The sequence below is a fragment of the Hippopotamus amphibius genome, chromosome 4 (genome assembly GCF_030028045.1).
Source record: "Hippopotamus amphibius kiboko isolate mHipAmp2 chromosome 4, mHipAmp2.hap2, whole genome shotgun sequence".
Taxonomy (NCBI): Eukaryota; Metazoa; Chordata; class Mammalia; order Artiodactyla; family Hippopotamidae; genus Hippopotamus; species Hippopotamus amphibius.
Window position 1 is genome coordinate 77,774,557 of NC_080189.1, and position 8,368 is coordinate 77,782,924.

Genomic DNA, 8,368 nt, shown 5'->3' on the forward strand with positions numbered 1-8,368 from the left:
GAACCCTCATCCCAGTTGGTTTGAATCCCATTCCAGGCATGATTTGTTTTCATGTCTACATACTTAAGTATGTGCCTCTAAAGATGGGGTACTTTTTAGACCATAACAACAATACCATTGCCTTAAGACAGCTAACACATCTTATAATAACAAACATCTAGTCAGTATTCAAATTTCCCTGGTTGTTTCATAATGTTATAGTTGGTTTGTTTGAATCAGGATTCAGACATTATGTCTTAACATTTTACTGATAGCTCTTAAATTTCTTTTTAATCTGTAGGGTTTTTTTTATAACAATATTTGAAGAAACAGTTGTTCTGTAGGATTGTCTCTAAGTGTGGATTTTACTGAATCTCAGCACATACTTTGAAAAAGCTTCTGTGTTGAGAGGATCTATGATTATCCATGTGTGAAGTTTTAGTAGTTTTTAGAAACCAAAGTAGCAATAGAAAAGTGCAAAATAATCTAACAGAGAAATATGGTCTTTTACTAGAGTTTTCTAGATATCTGCTTAGAGTATCTATTTCTTTTTTTTTTTTAATTTTTTTATTTTTTGGGGGGTACACCAAGTTTGATCATCTGTTTTTATACATCTATTTCTTTTTGGTAATGTAATTATTTGCTACCTCCTGTTTCCAGGATTGTATTTTTGTTTTCTAATGGAAAAAAGATAGAACAGCTGGGCCATGTGCTCTCAGCCTTGACCCCAGGTTTGGTTCATCTTGCTTCATCTGTACACCCCTTCCTCCCACTGGTTTGTTTTAAAGCATGTCCCAGCCATCATATTTCATCTGTGATACCTTAATAGGTAACTCTTAAAGGTTTAAAAAGAGGGGTTTTTATATTTTAAAAAAGATGATAACCTCGTGGTTTTGACTTGCATTTCCCTGGTGATTAGTGATGTTGAGCATCCTTCCATGTACCTGTTACCTGTATGTCTTTGGACAAATGTCTGTTCAGATCCTCTGTCCATTTTTAATTGGATATTTTTTTGCTATTGAGTTGTATGAGTCATTTATATATCTTGGATATTAACCTCCTATGAGATACATGATTTTCAAATATTTTCTCCCATTCTGTAGGTTGCCTTTTTATTTTTTTGATAGTACTATGGCCTTTTTTGACATTATGAAACATTTTTAGTATGCAGAAAAGTTGAGATAACTATACAGTGAATAATTCGTATACCTACCACCTAGATTCTGAAATTAATATTTTACTATATTTGTTTTATCACAACTCATTTGCCTGCTGTTTTTATTCTCTACTTGTCCTGTTCCTTCTTGTTAGAGAAGTTGCTCTTAGACCAGATCATGTCATTCACTGTATTAGATGACTGAGAGGTTTTGATGATCTAGTGAAACAAGATTCCACTGGGATATGTGCTAAGTTGAATCAAGGGCTGAGTGTGCAGAGTAAGGACATTTGCTTATCAGATTTATTAATATCATTTATTTTGGCTGTACCAGCTCCTTAGTTGTGGCATGCAGACTCCTTAGTTGAGGCATGCATGTGGGATCTAGTTCCCTGACCAGGGATTCAACCAGGGCCCCCTGCACTGGGAGCGAGAAGTCTTACCCACTGGACCACCAGGGAGATCACAATGAATCAGATTTTAAGCAAGATTGTTAATCTGCTTAGGAGGAGCTTTGATAAAGTAATTTCCAAGCACCTTTTTGTGCATGTTCTATTCAACTTTTTGGATAAGCCACACTGCTGCTGCATCGTTAACACCATCGTCCCCGAGTGAAGACTTTGGTTCCAGGCACTGGAAAGGGAGAGAATACGTGGGTGGAAGGGTTTTTATTCCATAAGGGAGTCCCAGGTGAGGCGGTTGATGTGAAATGTGTCAAGTTGAAGACCACCCACCTCCAGTGAGATAGGCTGTTCCACAACCTACCAGTTAGTTAACTAGCATTTCTTAATGTACAAACACACAGAGTTAATTCAAGTTTGGGCGAGGCCTGGTCTAAATGCTGTAACTAGTTAGACACCTGGCAGAGTATACATAGCAGTTTTAAAGCCAGAGATGTGTTGCTTCGGGGGTCTGGGATTTTAACCCTCATGGCCTTCCTTCCCTCGGGGTTCTGCCTGTGGCTAGGTTACATTACTCTGCAAAAGGGACTCGTGGACATAATTAAGTTTTCTAAAATAGGGATATTGGGCTTCCCTGGTGGCGCAGTAGTTAAGAATCTGCCTTCCAATGCAGGGGGTGGAAGATCCCACATGCTGCAGAGCAGCTAAGCCCATGTGCCACAACTATTGAACCCTTGTGCCACAACTACTGAAAGCTGTGTGTGCCTAGAGCCCGTGCTCCACAACAAGAGAAGCCACTGCAATGAGAAGCCTGCGCACCACAATGAAGAGTAGCCCCCAGCTCTCTGCAACTAGAGAAGGCCCACACAGCAATGAAGACCCAGCACAGCCAATAACTAAATAATTTATTTAAAGAAAAAAGTACGGATATTGTCTATGGAATCACGTGAGCCCTTAAGATCAGAAGAGGAAGCTGGAAGCAGATTTGAAGGACTCAGGTGCCATCACTGGCTTGAAGGTAGAGGGGACCATGTGGAAAGCAAGAGAAGGAAGTGAATTCTGCCGACAACTAGTGACCCTGGGAGACAGCCCTGAACACAGATGAGAACAGCAGTCCTGGCCGGCACCTTGATTTTAGCCTGCTGGGATCCTGAGCATAGGATCTGCCCGGCCATGGTAGACATCTGACCTACCGAAACTAGTGTTTAAAGCCACCAAGTTATTTACAATAACCAATACGTGGAAGCAACCTAAATGTCCATTGACAGATGAATGGATAAAGAAGATGTGGTACATATATACAATGGACTATTACTCAGCCATAAAAAGGAATGAAACTGAGTTATTTGTAGTGAGGTAGATGGACCTAGAGTCTGTCATACAGAGTGAAGTAAATCAGAAAGGGAAAAACAAATACCGTATGCTAATGCATACATATGGAATCTAGAAAAATGGTACTGATGAAACTAGTGGCAGGGCAGGAATGGAAATGCAGACATAAAGAACTGACTTGAGGACACAAGGGGGCGGGGGGGCAAGCTGGGATATAGTGAGAGAGTAGCATTGACATATACACACTACCAAATGTAAAATAGCTCTTGGGATGCTGCTACAGAGCACAGGGAGATCAGCTCGATGCTTTGTGACAACCTAAAGGGGTGGGACAGTGAGGGTGGGAAGGAGGCTCAAGAGGGAGGGGACATGGGGATATATGTATACATATAGCTGATTGTTGTACGGTAGAAATTAACACAATACTGTGAAGCAATTATTCTCCAATAATGATGAAAATTTTTTTAAATGTACCTTTAAAAACATAAATAAATAAAGCCACCAAGTTTGTGGTAATTTGTTAGAGCAGCAATTGGAAACCAATAGAGGAGTACACACAAGGTTTTCAGGCTTCAGGTCCCTGAGGGTAGACATTCACAACGTGCTACAAGCAGAGAGCAGGCGAGTTGGGCGTAGCAATTCTTTGGAAGGTGATCTATGCCTAATAGTTCTGGAGTCAGGTACACCTGGGTTTAAATCCTTGCTGCCTTGTTCCTGGCTGTGTGGCTCCTCTATCTCCAGAATGGAAGTGTCAATGTAAGTAGACAGGGTAGGGGGTCCCAGTGAAAGAGAACCAGGTATGGCTTTCCTGACATAAGAGAAAGCATTTTGGCCCAAGCTATTTTGTGATCTAAGCCTGACCATAGTGCTTGTCCTTGAACAGTTCTCAGTAATTACTGATTTTAAGGCAGGAACAAAGGAAAAGCAGACAGTAAGTAGTTCAGTGATAGAGTCCTAGCTTCTCCTCAAGGGGTATATCTGATAATTGGATACATATCATTGAGTTCTGCAGGAACTAAGGCCCTCTCCCAGGTGGAGGATGGTAACTACAGACTGAGACCCCAAACTTGTCGGAACTTAAGGAATGATGATGTTGACCATTTCTGACCCTTGTGACTTCGGTCAACTGAAGCTTGGACTCTGTCAACCTTTGCCCTGATTCTATGCTGAATTCTCTGCTCAAGCCCCTTCACAAATACGCATGTACCCTTAGCTTAAAACTTGCCCAATTTTGCTCTTTGGGGAGACACTGCTTTGGGAAAGATCCCCAGTGTTCTCCTCACTTGCTGCAAGTAATCAATCCTTCCTTCTCCTGATCTTTGGCTTGATTGTGACTTTTGGCTCAACACCCACCAAGAGAACCCAGTTTTCATGTAATAATAATGGTGCCTCACTCACCTACTGACCTGAGTGAGAGAGTACAGACAAGGTGCTTAGCGTGGTGCCTGCTGTCCAGGGGATTCCAAGCACCCCTAAAGCACCATGTCCCCTTCAGGTTTCAGTCAGAGCCTTTCCTACCAGAGGCTCACCTAGGACATGGGCAGAGCAAACTCAGAATTCAGAACGTTAAAACTATGACTCCCAGGCCAGTCACAAAGAGGACTGCGGCAGAAAGTACCAAGGTCAGCATCAAGAATCAGTACAGCACGATAAAGTAATGGGTGAATCTATTAAGATGTTGATAAGTAAACCCATGACATTCTAGAGATGTGTCTGAATACCTTCTGTATCCCCAAATTGGCAATGCTGTCACAGTGCGTAGGTTTATGAAGCCTTCAAAGAGCATCCCAGTTACTGGTAATGAAGCAGGAGGGAAGGGGGCAGGGCACAACCTCTAAAAGAATGACATAGCCACTGAGGACACGACAAAAACTGGTTAGTAGACCTTGAGCCTCATTATATGCTCATTGTAATGTATTAGCATATGCTAAATGACACACCCACCATGACAGTTTCAAAGCCGACCATAAAAGGCCAAAAAGTGGGGATTGGCCCAATTCCTAAAAATCTCCGCCCCTTCCCCAAAATAGTTGGAATAATCCTCCCACTTGTTAGCCTATGAAACTATCCAGCCCATTAAAAACTAACCACCCCATATTTCGGGGCCTCTCACCATCTGAGATGGCCCACAATCTGTCTGTGGACTGTATTTCTGCCAGGGCCATTCTCGCCTTTTGAGACAGACTGCTTTCTGTCTATGGAGTGTATATGTCTCTAAATAAATCCACTTCTTATCTATCGCTTTGTCTCACTGAATTCTTTCCATAATGAGACATAAAGAACTTGAGCTTCATTAAGTCCTGAGATCAGGTGTGGAATCTCAATTAAAAGAGATTGAGGGGCTTCCCTGGTGGCGCAGTGTTAAGAATCCGCCTGCCAATGCAGGGGACACAGGTTTGAGCCCTGGTCCGGGAAGATCCCACATGCCACGGAGCAACAAAGCCCTTGTGCCACAACTACTGAGCCTGCGCTCTAGAGCCCGCGAGCCACAATTACTGAGCCCATGTGCCACAACTACTGAAGCCTGCGCACCTAGAGCCCATGCTCTACAACAAGAGAAGCCACCGCAATGAGACACCCACACACTGCAATATAGAGTAGCCCCCTCTCACCACAGCTAGAGAAAGCCCCCGCACAGCAATGAAGACCCAATGCAGCCAAAAAATAAATTAATTAAAATAAATAAATTTTAAAAAAAGAAAAGAGAGTGGTTTCAAATCCCAATCTGAGTTGTGTGGTTTCAGTAATATGTGAACTAATAAAAAAATAGCTATGTTAAAATAGGAGTGCCCTGCAGTTGGCTCTGTTTATTCATCTTGTCTCGTAGCTGCAAACATCGAAGACTCAAACAATGCTCCTTGAGAACTGTAAACTACTGTATGTGTCATGGACCTTTGAATGAATACATAAAATTCAGTGAATCCAAGACCAGGATATATTTGCATGCCAAAGACCTACTGGACTTTATACGTGACAGCAGGGCCCAGGAGTTCTATGGCCACGTCTTTACAGAACCAGCGCTCCCTGGCTGCACTGTACTATTAATGATTACTGTTAAGCATCTCTGGTTAATGATTACATAAAAGCTTCTTCTAGGTTTTTTGAGAAGTCATTCTACTTCTGTAAGTAAATCTCAACACCCAAGGTTAGGCTAGTGCAACAGTGTGATTTATAATAAATATAGATCTCCATCCTTGATTCCTGGCTCACAGGTCCCAAAAGCCTAGGAATTTCCTGAGTGATAAGAGCAATGGGAGCATCTTTTGTTGTAATATTTGGTGTTCTGTCCTCAGTTCCTGAAATCACTACAGAGCATAAAGGTGAAATGGGTGTCTTGTTATTCTTAACAAGCCCCTTTCTACAACAGCTGGGTTTATGTTAATAGAGTGACTTTTGGAAGCACCTAAGGGGAGGAGAGAGCTGGTTGCCAGGGGAACCAATGAGGTGATTAGAGGGTTGCAGCTTTCAGCCCACCCTCTGATTTCCACAGAGAATAGAGGGACTGGAGGCTAAATCAATCACCAACGGCCAATGATTTCATCGATCACATCTATGTAATAAAACGTCCAAGAAAACTTAAAAGGACAGGGTTCAGAGAGCTTCCAATTGCTGAACAAGAAGGCATCTATGTGCCAGACCCCCACCTCCACAGAGATAGAAGCCTCTATGCCTCTGAAGTGCCTGTGTCTTAGGGACCTCGCCCTAAGTATCTCTTCATCTGGCTGTTGATTCAAATTCTTTAATATTCTTTGTAATAAACTGGTAATCTAGTGAGTAAATTGGTTTTCTGAGTTCTATGAGCCACTCTAACAAATTAATCAAACCCAAGGAGGAGGCCATGGAAACCCTGGAGTTATAACCATTTGGTCAGAAACACAGGTGACAACCTGGATGGGCAGCACTGGTGTCTGAAGTGAAGGGCAGTCTTGTGGGACTGACTCCTTAATCCAAGGGACCCGACGTTATCTCCAGGTGGATAGTGTCAGAATTGAGCTGAATTGTAGAATATCCAGCTCGTGTTGGAGAATTGCTTGGACGTGTGGGGGGAAATCCCACACATTGGAACTGAGTGCAGAATTGGAACTAGTTTGTCCCAGATTCTCTGGGGGAAGCCCAATTTGCCCAAAATAGCTCCTTATTCAATCCCTCCTTCACGAAGAGGACATATTTCCAGCCTCTCCCTTCACTGTGAGTCCTGTACTCCTGGATGTTCCCATTCTTTGGGACCTTTAGGAGCAACTTCTGCAAATGTGGGTTGTTTGGAGAATTAGGAATGCTATGTTACATGTTAAAGCAGATTCAAAGATTCACCTTAGTCTGGGCTTAGGATGTACTTTTGAAAATAAGACTGTTTCAGGACTTCCCTGGTAGTCCAGTGATTAAGACTCTGTGCTTCCAATGCAGGGGGCACAGGAACTAAGATCCCACATGCTTTGTGGCATGGCCAAAAAAAAAAAGTTCTTTTTAAACTTTTTTGTAGTTGACATTTCACTATTTGAATTCTATCCCTTTTGTTAACCTAAAAGAATAAAAGAGCCAATTATTTTTACCAGCAAAATGGTTTATGCAGGAGAGCAAAGAATTGCAATTTGGGACATGCAACTACAGTAACCATATGCAAATCCAATAAAGCAAAGGAGAGGAAACTCTTTTATAGAGGAGAAGGGGATATTGGGAGGGGGTGTTATAAACAAAAAGTCCATTGGAGGAGGCTGGGAATTTGAATGTGGTGGCTTTTCATTGGCCGAGTTGTGACAGTCTCTCATTGGCTGAGCTGTTGCCAGGCAAGAGAAAATCTTTTTTCCTCCTGCACACTGTAGTAAAGGAGTGTCACTCCTGCTGGAGATGCGAAGTACACCTCTTCCCTTTGGGTTCTGTATTGGCCTCTAGTGGTATGTGTGTGTGCACTCCCCTCCTGGCCTCCTAATTCCATTTTAGTGAGGTTTCCCATTTCCAGCATACCTCAGAAGTGGGTCTGGTTTCAGACCACCTCAATAAAGCAAAGATCACAATAAAGTAAGTCACACAGAATTTTCATTTTCCCAGCACATAGAAAAGTTATGTTTACACTATACCTACTATTATGTCTAAAAAAACCAATGTACACTCAACTTAAAAATAATTTATTCCTGGGAGTGTCCTGGTGATCTAGTGGTTAGGATTTGGCACTTTCACTGCCATGGCCCCGGTTCAATCCCTAGTTGGGGAACTGAGATCCTGTAAGCTGCCTGGCACAGCCAAAATTAAAAAAAAAAAAACAACAACAATTTAAAAACAAAAACAAAAAAACACTTTATTGCTAAAAAATGCTAACCATTGTTATAGAAGTAACATCAATGATCACCGATGGGGACTTCTGTGGTGGTGCAGTGGTTAAGAATCCGCCTGCCAATGCAGGGAACACGGGTTTGATCCCTGCTCCGGGAAGAGCCCACATGCCACAGAGCAACTAAGCCCCTGTGCCACAACTATTGAGCCTGTGCTTTAGAGCCAGTGAGCC